Source organism: Ochotona curzoniae, unplaced genomic scaffold, assembly GCF_017591425.1.
Source record: "Ochotona curzoniae isolate NIBS_2020 unplaced genomic scaffold, NIBS_Ocur_1.0 scaffold_4506, whole genome shotgun sequence".
Classification (NCBI taxonomy): domain Eukaryota; kingdom Metazoa; phylum Chordata; class Mammalia; order Lagomorpha; family Ochotonidae; genus Ochotona; species Ochotona curzoniae.
The window spans coordinates 69,624,370-69,638,800 of record NW_024467119.1 but is presented as its reverse complement, the minus strand read 5'-3'; positions in this window follow the sequence as shown (position 1 = coordinate 69,638,800).

Below are 14,431 nucleotides of genomic sequence, written 5' to 3'. Positions count from 1 at the left end.
GACTCAGAGTGAGAATATAGACATATAAGGCAACCTCAGCTCCCAACCGTTCATCAGCACACAAATATAAAGAGTATTTTGAGATGCCATTCAGTCTTTTCTATGCTTGAATCTTGTCCTGGAAATGCATCAGGGATTTTACTGTCCCTGTCTGGATTAGTACCTGGAGAGATGAATTGGGTGCCAGATTATAGCAATGTACACAGCACTCATATTTTCCTTGGTCTCTTCAGGAATCCTCCACAGCATCTTCTTTTTGGCCATTACACTTTTTGCTTACCTCTGATGTTGAAGCTTGTGACTGCTGATCTTGTACTCTGCTCTTAGATTTGGGTTGCCCAGATTAGGAATTGACTGGAACTCATCCAATTCTCCAGGTGCCATACTCTCTGAGGTCTAGTACTTGATTCTATTTTAGTTTTTCCTGATTAACATGCTCTGTTCTACCCTAGGTTAAAAGGCCTTCCCCTTACCACTAAAATATGTAAATTTTGAAAACTTGTTAACTGACCTCTTGAGATACCTGTCAAACCTCTTTTAACAATCCTGGATACGTAATACTTGTTTCAGTTCTATTTTATTTTTATTTGAAAGACAGAGTTATAGAGAGAAGGAGGAACAGAGAGAAACAGATCTTCTATCACTAGTTTATTCCTCCATGTAGCTACAACAGCCCATGGTGGGCTGATCTGGGTCTCCCATATAGGTCCAGAAGTCAAGGATTTTAGCAATCCTCTACTGCTTTTGCAGGCCATAAGTAAGGAATTGGATTGGGAGTTGAGCAGCCAGGAAAAGAATTGGTGCCCATGTAGGATGCCATGATACAAGCAGAGATTTGGCCTATTTCAACATGGCACCGGCCATACTACTTATTATTCCATGATCATCAAAATGGAGCTTTTGAGACTTAACCTCAAAGCTCCCCACTAGCTAAGCACTCTGTTGAATGCATGTCAATTAGAATGTCCTGGATTAGTGAATGGCATGCCTGCATATCAGCCTTTTCTAGGGCATTAACAGAATGGACAGGATATATCTAGTTGTGTTTGAGGCACTCTCAACCTCAGGGCTTAAGAAAGAGAACGGGAAAGTAACTATTTTCCCTTCTTTTATTCATGTGACTTCTCCCCATATCTTTTTGGAAAACAAAGTTATAACCCTTTACTTGTTCACTCTTGAGCAGCATTTTGTTTTTCACATTGCTAATCATAGCAGCGGGATGCAATTAATTTAGTGTACAATTCATCTTACAGAATAAGTGCAACTAGAAAATATCAAAACACAATGTTCAATGGAAGGAAATATGAATGATACTTTTCTCACATGGGAAATTTGTTTGTAGTCTATATTTTTAAAAAATGTATATGTTGTTGTTGTTGCTGTTGTTTTATTGTGATTTGGAACTTAAAAACCAAGAAAGCCATGGCCCTTGTTAAATATGTCTTTCAAATTCCAAAATCAAAGATTATATTTCCCCTCTATTTTTCAGATATATTTTCAGTGTTTATTTTATTTGGAAGGAAGAACGATAGATTGAATCTTCCATCTTCTGATGCATTCCTTTTTTAAAACTCTTAGCAGCCAGGCTCTAACCCAGGAGCTAGAAATTCCACGTGGATATAAATATGGGTTTTAAACACTCAAATACCTGGTCCTTCCTCTGTGGCTTCCAAGGATGTGTGTTAGTAGGAAGCTGGATCATAAGCGGAACAGCCTGGCATCATGGGTTTGACTGTCTAAATGGAAACTTAACCGATTGCATCACGACACTTGTCTAAAGGGAATTAGAAGCAGTGTTGTGGTACCATGAACTAGACTGCTTCCTGCAACGCTCCATCCTCTATTGTACTGGTGATCCACCTCCCCACTAATGTGCTTAGGAAGGCGGGATTTTAGACATTAGGCTACCGTGCTTTTTTTTATCTTTCTGTCTTCAAATTCCTCAAGAAATTGAATAAAATTTGTTGTGCATTAAAGCACAATAGCTTGTTGGGTTTTTTTCTTTTTTTGTGGTTTGTCCAAATCTGGTTGCTTTTCCCAGTCGATCCTTATAGTATCTCTGTGTGGTTTTATTTGAATCATTTACTAGACATTTGGGTTTAATGAATTTTCACTGGGTTATTCAAGATTATGTGTAAAGGAATGTATTTTTTATAGTTCCATTTAATACTGCTAATTACATTTTATTCTATACCATATACACTTTCTGAATATTCTGTTAGCAGAAATTAGTGAAACACTGGGAGTTACATGAACAATTTCTGAACTTGGAGCATTGGATACAGTATATTAAATATGGCTGAACATTCATTGGGAAAAAAAAGTATTTAATAGAGAATATTCCTGAGTATTGACCTGGTGCCTCCATAATGTAGTGATGAAGAGCACAGACTGGAGCCAAACAAGCATGACTTCATTTCTTTCCCTGATCCTCAGTGTGTCTGCTCTCCGGGGCATGTTTGCTGAACTGCTTATCCCATTTTGAACGATGTGGACAGTACTAACTTCTCCAGATTTGTTCTGAGGTGTAAATGCGTTAGTGTCTACTACATAGTGAAAACTTCATAACTGATTAGCTGTCTCATTACTGTGAAGTGTTAGAAATCTTCACACAAGGACAATTCGACCACTGATACATTTTAGCAGAGAGCAACCCTCAGCAGTTGAATGTTGGACGGGCATGTTGGATTTAGAGGACTGTTGGGGGGATTTTTAGGCTATAGTAAGTTTTTGCACACTTGATACTATTGACATTTTGGAAGAGATGGGTTTTTGTTGTTGTTGTTGTTGTTATTGTTTTGGGGGGTCTATACTCATTAAGTGAAATAGTGTACCTCCTTCCAGTTTCAATAACCACAAAGTCTTCAGACAATGCCAGAAGTCCTGGAAGTAGAGTGGGCAGAACCACAGCCTTGCCTTATAGAGAACCACCGAATAATTGAAAGGATTGTCATAAAGGCACAACATGCAAAGCTGAGAGATGTTGACGATGCAGGTCCTCTGTGGGTTAGACAATGCCCACTTGTACAGGTGAGGGCAGATATCAGCCTTTTCATTTCATATGCTAATCTCTTTCTGAAATGCCCTTAGGGATACACCCAGAAATCATTTGATTAGCTCTCTGGGCACCCATTAGCCTACGCCAGTTAACACATTAAACTGGTCATTGTGTTCAGGTTTGAGTAGAAAAGTAAAATGTTAGAAGCATTTTTCAAATATCTTTCCAGTTTCTATGTTGGGAATACATGGTAGAGGAACAAGAATAGGAGCCCAGATACTTGTTCAGAAGTTATTGAAGCAATCCAGCTAAGGAAATATGTTCTTTTTCTCCAGCTCCCTGCTAGTAGCTTGGGAAAGCAGCAAAGGATGGTCCAAAGCCTTGGGATGCTTCACGCATGTGGGAGATCTGAAAAAAGCTCCTGGCTCCTGTCTTTGGCCTGGCTCAACTCTGGTCACTGAGGCCACTTGGAGTATGAACCAGCAAATGGAAAGTCTTTGTCTCTCCTTCTCTATGTCTACATTTACAATAAAAATAAAATATTTTTTTAAAAAGAAATATGATAGTTTGAAGCAGAATGCATGTAGCATAGGGATAAGAATTTTTGGATGTATTGTTAAGCCAAATTTAAATTTTTCTGAGAAATAGAAGAGTCAAGAATAAATCCAAGGGGCCAGTTTGTGGCATAATGATAACTCAGTCATAGCTTCTGATACCAGCATCACATGTGAGCACCATTTCCACGCCCAGATATTCCACTTCAAGTCCAGCTACCTGCTAATATGCCTGAGAATCAGCAATTAGTATTTGAAATCCACATGGGCAACATGGATGGAATTCCTAGTTCCAAGCTACAGCCTAGGTCTGCCTCAACCACTGTAGTCATTAGAGAATTGAATCAACAGATGGAAGATCTCTCTCATTCTCATTCTCATTCTCATTTTCATTCTTTCTTTCTCTCTCTCCTCTCTCTCTCTCTCTCTCCTTTTCCTTCTCTCTCTGTAACTCTGCATTTTATTTTTCAAATAAATCAAACTCTATATAATTAAATAGCCTGACAAGCACAAGGATGCTATAACACTGATATAAGAAATGAAATGCTGTGAATAGTGCAGGTTCGTGGGAATAATGAGAAAATTTCAACTTTGGATATATTGAGTTTCAGACGACCATTGAATATCAAAGTGTAAATGTTAAGTACTTAATTGCACACATGTACTTGAAACTTCAGAAGGGGACAGTGCATTACAGAGCTCAGTTGGCTTGTCTTTGGCACAAGGTGGCATATCTAATTAGGAAAGTTACTGACAGAGAAGCAATCAAGGACAGCCATACAAAAGCAAATGTGTGAAGGAGTAGCAACATTAAGAAAGAGAGTGAGAATGAGTGCTATAGGAAAAAAAATCTGAGGATATATTCAGCCACTATTAAAAGCAATTAATTGATTAGACTCAAGTATAAGAAAATACTTCCAGAAGGGAGAATACAAATGTGTCAGATCCTGTTAAAGAATAAATTTGAGAATTAACTCTTCTCAATTTAATGACGTGCAAGTCACTGGCGATTTACTTTTAGTTCGCGCAGTAACAGAACTTAGACAAGAATTTGAGAATAAGAAGCTCAGCAGATTTGAAAGCAACCTATGAGTATGTTAGTATCCATAAGTGACAATTTACAGCTTAATCCCACAAGAAAACCTTAGGAAACCATTGTTTCAGAGCTCTAAATTAATCTACCAAAGGATAAATGGAGTGGTGGCATGATATACACCCAAGAATTTATTTGACTCACTAAACAACGATAGGGGTGACGCTGCTTCCCTTCTGGATTCCCCTTCACTTGAGCATGACTTTCTGATGACTTAAGAGGAGTTCTTACTGGTGCCAGTGCGGACAGTTTCCCGGCTAAGCTGGGACAGGAGAATGGATAAAATCCGAAGAGGATGGGTGAACACAACAGCTTCTCTGATTAAAGGCACTTTTGGTGAAGTGGTGATTCTAGCAAAAGTGAGACCAGAGTGAGTTTGAGAGGGACAGAAGAGGCACTGAAGACGTGAGGACATACACTCTTCTGAGACTCCCTCTACTGGAAAGGGGGCAAAGAAGTAGTAAAAAGCAGCCAATATCCATGGAGGTGCTGAGAGAGGCTTGATCTGGCACACAGCAAGCAACTGCTGCACTGAAGGAGAGTGGGAAGAATTAGATGAGTGGCACTAAGGTTTACATAAAAGCAGAGTGGAAGATGGAGCAGGAACTCAGGGGAGTTCCTGAGATGAGGAGTTGTGCACTGTTCATGTCATTGCATTCTTTTTCTTGGTGACAGTAAAATAGGAAAGGCATTATTTGAGATTTCAGGAGTAAAGAGAAAGTACAAATTATTTGGAATCCCCATCACTGCCCATTTAAGATTAATGTTCACACGATGTAAGGAGAATGAGTTAAAAAAAAATTACGTGTTTATGACTTGGTTTTGCAGCTATGAACACCAGCAAGAACAGAGAATTACATGCAAAAGTTAGAGATATCCTTGTCTAAGAGCTGGTTCAGAGATGAAATTGGCCATGATTTCAAGACTACTGGAGCTATGGAATCAGGAAATGAAGCAAATCGGGGAACGTTTTTCTCCCTTACCATGCTTTCTCAGTACGAATTATAAGTCAATGTGAACTCTCTACTGTCTGAAAAAAACCTTTGTGCATTGAAAGGACTAGTCCCAAGTACATGGTTTTTAAGTTAGTGCAACTTTTAATAAATATCAAAAAAAAAGGAAAATAGCTTCTATTAAGCTTCTAATTTAAATAGCAAACTTTGTTCTAATATTTATACAAGCTAATAATAATTTTCTTTGATGGATATTCAATTAACTCAAGTTGAATAAACCACTTGGAACAATCCCACTTCCAAAATCAGATAATTAGATTTTCTAAAATGCTTTAGACTGTAAGTGCAATTTTAATATGTTTGATATCTTGATGTTAAAAATCTTCCTGACAACTCCGAATCAAAGTCCCACCAAAAGTAATCAGACTGTGGGTTTAAAACAACCATGTAGGGCCCAGCACAGTAGCCTAGCAGCTAAAGTCCTTGCCTTGCATGCGCCAGGATCCTATATGGGCTCCGGTTCTAATCCCAACAGCCCTGCCTCCCATCCAAATTCCTGCATGTGTCCTGGGAAAGCAGTCAAAGATAGTCCAAAGCCTTGGTACCCTGCACCCACATGGGAGACTAGAAGAGGCTCCTGGCTCCCGGATTCAGCTCCGGCCATTGTGGCTGCTTGAGGAGTGAATCATTGGACATAAGATCTTCCTCTACGTGTCCCTTCTCTGTTTAGCTGACTTTCTAATAAAAATAAATAAATCTTTTAACAAAAAGGCCATGTAAACAACACAAAGTAAACTTGTAAAGACAATGAACCTCAATTTCATATGTCTACACAGCGAATCAATTTCTCAGGTATATTTTGACTTTAAAAGCACAATTTCAGGGACCAGCTTGGAGGCAAAGTCAGCAAAATGGTAGCCTGTAGCGCCATTGTCCTGTGTGGACACTGGTTTTGGTGCATTTCCTATTCAGCTCCCTATTAATGGCCTGCGAAAAGTGGTCAAAAATGAACCAAATGATTGGACCCCTGTTGTTGGGAAAACATCAGTGCGAAAGAGTGGAAGATTGCCTTTGCTCTTGTCTCACATGGAAAAAAAATTTCCATTCATACAAATCAATAAGCAAAGACAGAAACTTCCTGCTCTAGGAATCAGGAAGGGACTTCTAAGAGAGAAAGAGAAAATATTGCATGTGATATCTTTTAAGTCCAAATCGGGTGTCCAGTAGGATCAATAGCTAAGGATCAACAAAGGCTAGGGACAAAACCCTTCAGAATGCCAGAACTGTAACCCTGTCTAGCTCACAGTAAAACAAAAAGCCTGAATCAGAAGGGTTTGGTCAATCACTTCTTTCTGTTCTTCTGATAAAATCAGCAAATCAGAAGAGTGGGATGACTCTTTTGTCTTGCTTAAAACACCTTCTGGGTAGAAGCAAGCAGCTTGTACACTTCTAAACAGACTTGTCCTTTCTCATCCTAACAGTGACATGGCCCAAGCTACCTATTAATCCAGCTGCTGTCACACTGACACACATCTGGAAGCCATGAATCTCCTGGCTCCGGGCCTAGATCTGGCCCAGCTCTGGTCATTGCAGCCACCTGGGGTGTGAACCAGAGAATGGGAGATCTCTCTCTGTCTCTTCCTATCTCTCTACAAGTGTAACTATTAAATAAAGAAATAAAAATTGAAATAATACGTAAAAACATAATTCCGGGACCTGGCACGATAGCTTAGTGGTTAAAGTCGTCATCTTGCACATGCCAGAATCTCATATGGGCACCGGTTCTAATCCCAGCATCCCTTCCTCTCATTTAGCTCCCTGCCTGTGTTCTGGGAAAGCAGTCAAGGAGGACAGCCCAAAGCTTTGGGAGCCTGCACCTGCATGAGACCTGGAAGAAGCTCCTGGCTTCAAACTGGCTCAGCTCCAGCCGTTGCGGCCGCTTGGCGAGTGAACCATTGGACAGAAGACCTTCCTCTGTCTCTTCTCTTCTCTGTATATCTGCTTTTCCAATAAAATAAATTAATTTAAAAAAAGAAATAGCAAACTACCAAAAATATTCAAAACAAAAAACAAATAAAAACACCATTCCAGACTTGCTGACGGATTTCAATCTGTGGCTGAGATTTTTCACATTACTCTATAAAGCATTATATATACAAGAAATATCAAATATATTAATGATTCCCAATATTTTTTTTCCAGAACTTCAGCTCAAAATGAAGTGATTGTGGATTAATTTGTGCTTTTAAATTTCTGCTTTTAATTTCAGATTTTTTTTGTGATTGATAAAATAGTTGCTCATTAAGGAAAACACATTTACCGCTTCAGGGAAAGTGAAATTAACAATTCCTGACAGCCACACTTGCTTAAAGGCTGGGCCCAAGAATAAAACCCAAGGACCGTATATACATTTATAGTGAGAAAGAAAGGGAGAGAGAGTGAGCATAGAATGCTCACATTGGCATGCCTAGTGCTTTATATCCACTATATGAGCAGAAATTTTAAACCTATAAAATATTTAATTCCTTCACTCAATTTGCATCAAGTCCATGACCCACGTGAAATTTCACTTAACAGCCTTTGGTTAACGTAGATACTACAGGACTGAATTCTACACTCTTTCGAAAATTTTTTTAAGATTTAATTATTTTATTGGAGAGGCAGACCTACAGAGAGAAGGACACACGGAGAGGAATATCATCCATCTGCTGGCTCACTCCTCAAGTGGCCACTACAATCAGAGCTAAGCCAATCCGAAGCAAGGTGCCGGGAGCTTCTTTCAGGTGTCCTACATGGGTGCAGGGTACCAAGGCTTTGAACCATCCTTGACTGCTTTCCCAGGACACATGTAGGAAGCTGGATGGGGAGCAGGGCTACTAGGATTAGAACTGGGGCCCATATAGGAGCCTGGCACATGCAAGGCAAGGACTTTAGCTGCTAGGCTACTGTGCTGGGCCCTCATTTTCTCCTTCTTATCCATTCCCAAATCCTTTTACATGGTTTAAGTTCTCAGCTAAGCAGAAAAATTCTAGATCCGTTGCAATGTGAATAATTCTTTAACTCCTGGCAGACATTTTTCACTATCAGACGAAAGAGCGATGCTTTATTTGTTTAACAGAGAGAGAATTAAGTCTGGTAGTGCTGTCTGGACATGGTGATAGATCAAAGTGTCCTATCTAAATGAGAGCCATTATTTTGAATAAACCCTTGTCTTGTGTCAAAGAAAATGGATAATACAAAGGAAAGAAAGGAAGGACACAGGACTGCCCACTCCCTTTCAGGCAAGAATCTGCCACAAATGAAAGCAGCACTGATTAAAACTTCCATTTGCTGACTTACTGCCTACTTGTATCACCTGTAGATAAGAGGTTGGTCCAAGAGTAATCCCACCTTCAGTCATCAGCCATCACTGCTTGACCTCATGCATTAAGAGCCCTCCTTGCAAGTGATGACCATGCAAAACATCAAGGTAAGCCTTTTAAGCAAGAATGCATCAGGGACATTAGAATGCTGTATTCATAGTACACTGAATACAAAACCATTCTCTCATTATTCTTTGAAGTGATTAAGAAGCATTTTTTAATCTTTTCTGATTGGGGTGACTATCCCTAAGACTCTGTGTAGAAACGGCTGTGTGTTCACAGCTCCCATTGAAATGCTTTAGCTGGGGCCGGTGCAGTGGCGCAAGTGGTTAAGGTCCTCGCCTTGCACGCCCGGGATCCCATATGGGCGCCGGTTCTAATCCCGGCAGCCCCGCTTCCCTTCCAGCTCCCTGCCTGTGGCCCGGGAAAGCAGTCGAGGACTGCCCAAAGCTTTGGGACCCTGCACCCGCGTGGGAGACCCGGAAGAGGCTCCTGGCTTTGGATTGGCTCAGCTCCAGTCATTGCGCTCACTTGGGGAGTGAATCATTGGACGGAAGATCTTCCTCTCTGTCTCTCCTCTCTGTATATCCGCCTTTCCAATAAAAAAATAATAAAATAAATCTTTAAATGAAATGCTTTAGCTAATGAGCACAGTAATCTCTTCCTAAACCTCCAAAATGGAAGCGTAACACACAATAGACACAATCCGTTTTTTTACAAAATTGACTCAGATGTGGAGTTATATCCTCCTCACCTAATTAATGTCTGTATGTGGCCTGAGGTGGGATGTTTAATCTGAACGAGCCACAATTTTCTCACTACTAAAATATGGATAACAGCCTTGTATACTTGCTGATAATGTAAAATGCAAGTATTAGTGATCATATCTAGCATAGTACCAGACTAGCCAATATTTTAAATAACTTTGTGCTTTATTATGATTATTATTATTATTAATTGCATGCTTTCCATTACGTGCAAGACTCATCTCTTTAATTTATATATTAGCTTCAGCAAGACCAAAAAGAACATACTTATTTTCCTTTGTATTAATGTGGAGTATTGCATACAGAAATCAATATAACACATCTTCTTTGCTAACTACAGAAAAAGGAAGCCAGCTCCAGAGTTTAATGTGTACAGCTACTGCCTGCAATGCTGGTATCCCATAGGGGTACCAGTTCATGCCCAGCTGCTCCACTTCCCTTCTGTTTCCCTGTTAACAGCCTGAGAAGAGCATCAGAAAATGGTCCAAGTGTTTGGGCCTCCGTACCCACACTGGAAACCCAGATGAAACTCTTAGTTTCTGGCTGCAGCCTGCCAAGCCCCAGGTATTGTAGCCATATGAGTAATAAAACAATGCATATGATAAATAGTCCTCAGATAAGTATTTTTTAATACGGATTATAGTGCAGTTTTTTATAATTTCATTATTTTACTGCATCCCTACTGTTGTATGTTTCCAACTTTATGCTTTTGAAAATACTAATTCACTAAATAATGTACAAAAATATTTGTATAAACTTGCTCTTTAAAAGCTCTCATTTGTCATGTGAAAAATTATGAAAATGTACTCCTTTTCTTTTCTTTTCTTTTCTTTTTAAGATTTATTGGAAAGGCAGATACACAGAGAGGAGGAGAGATAAAGATCTTTCATCCAATGAATCACTCCCCAAGTGACCTCAATGACTGGAGCTGAGCCAATCTGAAGCCAGGAGCCTCTTCCAGGTCTCCCATGTGGGTGCAGGGTCCCAAAGCTTTGGGCCGTCCTCCACTGCTTTCCCAGAACACAATCAGGGAGCTGGATGGGAAGTGGAGCTGCTGGGACTAGAACCAGCACCCATATGGGATCCTGGCACACTCAAGGTGAGGACTTTAGCTGATAGGCCACCGTGCTGGGCCCTGAAATTTACTCATTTTCTGTTAATTAATGTCATGTTATGATTTTTAGAGGAGTCATCAAATTAAACTAGTACACATATAATTATTCTTACAGAAATTACTGTCTCATTTACAATTGTATTTCCAATACAATATTTTTTTCAATAAATACAATTTTGTCCAATGCAATGTTTGTTCGAGAAGTATTGAAAAATTGAAGAAGCTTGAATTACTTAAAATCTTGACAAATTGAAATTTAGAGCTTGGTAATTGTGGGATAACAAATATCATCCTAGTTGCTGTCCATTTGATGCCAGTAACATTCTCCCAATTGTAGAAATCAACAAGTTTTTGAAGTTTTGCTTCCCATACATATCATTGCAAAACACTTACTTACATTAAACTGAGTCAAAAGTTACCAGTAATTTCACTCAACCTCAAAACATTACTTACCTTCTGGTTCATATCTTCTGTTACTTATTTAACCATGCTTATTTTTTTAAACTAGATAATATTACCTTTGAATTCTATAGCATGTTTCATTTTTAATTACCCCAAATATCTCAGATTTCTGTCTCAGACAATAGTAACTTTTTACAGATTCTGTAGTATTTCATTGTGTGGATGAGTTAAAATTTCTATAAGCAAAGCCCTGCCATATATACTTGATATTCTAAATTTCTTTATTCTTTTTTTAATGTTATTTATTTTTTATTGGAAAGTCAGATATACAGAGAAGAGACATGGAGAGGAAGATCTTCCATCCGATGGTTCACTCCCCAAATGGCCACAATGTTTGGGGTGTGCCGATCCTGAAGCAAGGAGCCAGGAGCCTTTTCAGGGTCTTCCACACTCATACAGTGTCTCAAGGTTTTGGGCTCTTTTCCCAGACCACGAGCCATTGGGGGCGCTTAGAGAGGAAACCAATGAGATCAATTTATGTTTCTCAGTAGCTCTACTGGGCTCTTCTCTGCATTATGCTTCATATAATTTCCTACTTCATTATTATTCAAAATATTATATTTTGCAGTCTTAACTTTTCTTTATGTCTATACAAGGATCTAACACAGTAAAATATATTTCATTTCCTTGTTTGATGCTGATATTTTAATTTAAAAATTTTTTTTCTAAATTAAAAAAGTCAAAAGCAGTTAACTAAGTAATATTTTATATTTAATATGTAAGATTTGTGCTTTATTTTTCATATTGTTGTCCAGTGAATCATTGGCTTAGCAGACAGAAGCAAAAAAACTGTTTCTCATTCCACAAATGCAAAGAAAACATCGCAAGATGCTGAGAAAGATGAGTTAAGTTAAATTACTTCTTGTAAATATGAAATAAAAGTTTGTTGACAAAAGCCACATTTTGCTAGGGGAAAATCAATACTACCAATTTAACTTATTGTTCCTTATTCAATAAAACATCTTCAAAGAGCATAAAAAAATGCCAGTTCAGCTGTGCTTTAATTTTGAGTCTATTCAGGGCTTTTCATGTAAAGATATGGATGATTCAAGATTTTGTGTCATGAGTTGTTTTTAAAGCCAGGAACCATTTCATCTTTTAACCCTCCAAATCAAGAAGCCACTGAGGTATTTTACAGGATAACATGCAGTGTACTGTCATAAAAGACAATAACCGAGAGACTAACAGAGCATGATTGGATCTAAACTGTAGACTACCTACTAAAAATAAAAGTGAAATAAATCATGACATTGCCACTTTCTAAATGACATTAAAACTTTGCTTCATGCAGTTTCTCAAGTTCATATCTTACTTATTGCGCTGTACAAATGGATAAATGTACAGATTTGGCAAGGTTTGCTCTGTGTTTGTATTCATCTTACCCATGTACCAATTAATCAGAGAAGGTCTTTTGTCTGGATGATTGATGATACCTTCAAATAGTGACAAGATACTCCGTGTGTCGTTATCAATCACCTCCTCTTCAATTGTAGATGAAGGAGGTATTCCCACCCTCGAGTCATGAAGATGACCAAACTTCCAATGCTTACCACTGCGCAGATTGACAGCAATAGATTGCAAAGATGATGAACTATCTGAGGTCGTGGAAGACAGCTTTTGTTCTATCAAGAATTTGGGGTACTTCTTGCTTCTCAAGTGAAGACGTTATTGGCTTGCTTAAATAATTGTATAGACAAGTGAGAACTGAAAACTACTCGAGGACAAACAGGAGCTGTGCTGTGTTGTGTTGATTTGATAGAGGTTTCTTAGCTTGGGGACACAGTGGGAAGTGGAAGGTACAATAGACTATTGATTAAGCACCAAACTATATTGAAAGTCACTGAAACCTTCACCTCCACAAGCTCAAAAGCAAAAGAAAAACATCCAATTTCATTTCAGAATGCCTTGGATTAAATGGTAAAAATTATTTGCTTTATTGACTTTAAATCATCAACTCAGTCTTGTTTCCGTCTGCATTGTGTATGAAATGGAAAGTATGTGTGAAGCACGTCGGTTAACGTTGAAGTTCGTTAGTTGTTTCTAGCAAAGACTCTTGTGATTTTCTTAGTTTTGTGGCTTTCTTCATGGAACATGTTTTACTTGAAATCATGAAATGGATGAACTAGAGTTTGCAGTAACAATCAAAGGAAATAGTTCATACTTATGTGGTCTAGGTTAGGGCCCAATATTTATTTCCTAGGTTCTTGCTCTTACTTAAAAAGCATTTTAAGCACAGGTATTGAATGGCTTAAGAAAGCAGCAAGAGATATTCAGAAGAGGGGAGATACAACACATGTGGGCCAAGTTCAGGCAGAATGGTCTGGGAAAAACCAGGGTAAGAGATTGCTATCTTCCATTCTCAGTCTGTGGGAAACACAAGAGAGGAAGTGAACAAGTATGTGAAAGACCAAGAGAGCAATCCGCTGCTCAGCATGGGCTTCCAAGGGGCAGCACTGGGCACAGTGGCTACCCAATCCCCTCAGGTCCCAGGTTATGAGAGGTCAGTGCCATTTGACTGGCAGGAAGGCAGAAAATATTACATAGGTGGAAGAAGTGTATCTTCCAAAATCATGACCCTAAACTAGCTGCCTGCCTAAGTCCATATAAATCTTATGTAGAGGCAATAATACATTTTGAGCTTGCAGGTGAAATTTTTAATTTTTAAAAGCTTGTACTCATTACCATGAACTTGCCAATTCTGCAATACTTAAGAAATGTTTTTCCAATGCAGGACCCAGCAAAGTAGACTAGTGGCTAAAGTCTTCATCTTGCACACACTGAGTTCCCATACGGGCACCGGTTCTAATACCAGCAGCCCTACTCCTATCCAGCTCTGTTTCTTGCCTGGAAAAGCAATAAGGATAGCCCAAAGCCCAAAAGCCTTGGGACCCTGCAACCACTTAAGAGACCCTGAAGATGCTCGGGGCTTCTGACTTTGGGATTGGCCTCAGTTCTGGCTGTTGTGGCCACTTAGGAAGTGAATCATTGGACAGAAGGTCTTCCTCTCTGTATATTTGATTTTCCATTTTTTTTAAAAAGTCATTTAAAAAATTTAAAAAAAGAAATGTTCTAGTGTGACCATTAAGTAATAAGATTAATTCTTAATATATAGCTGAATGCATAAACTC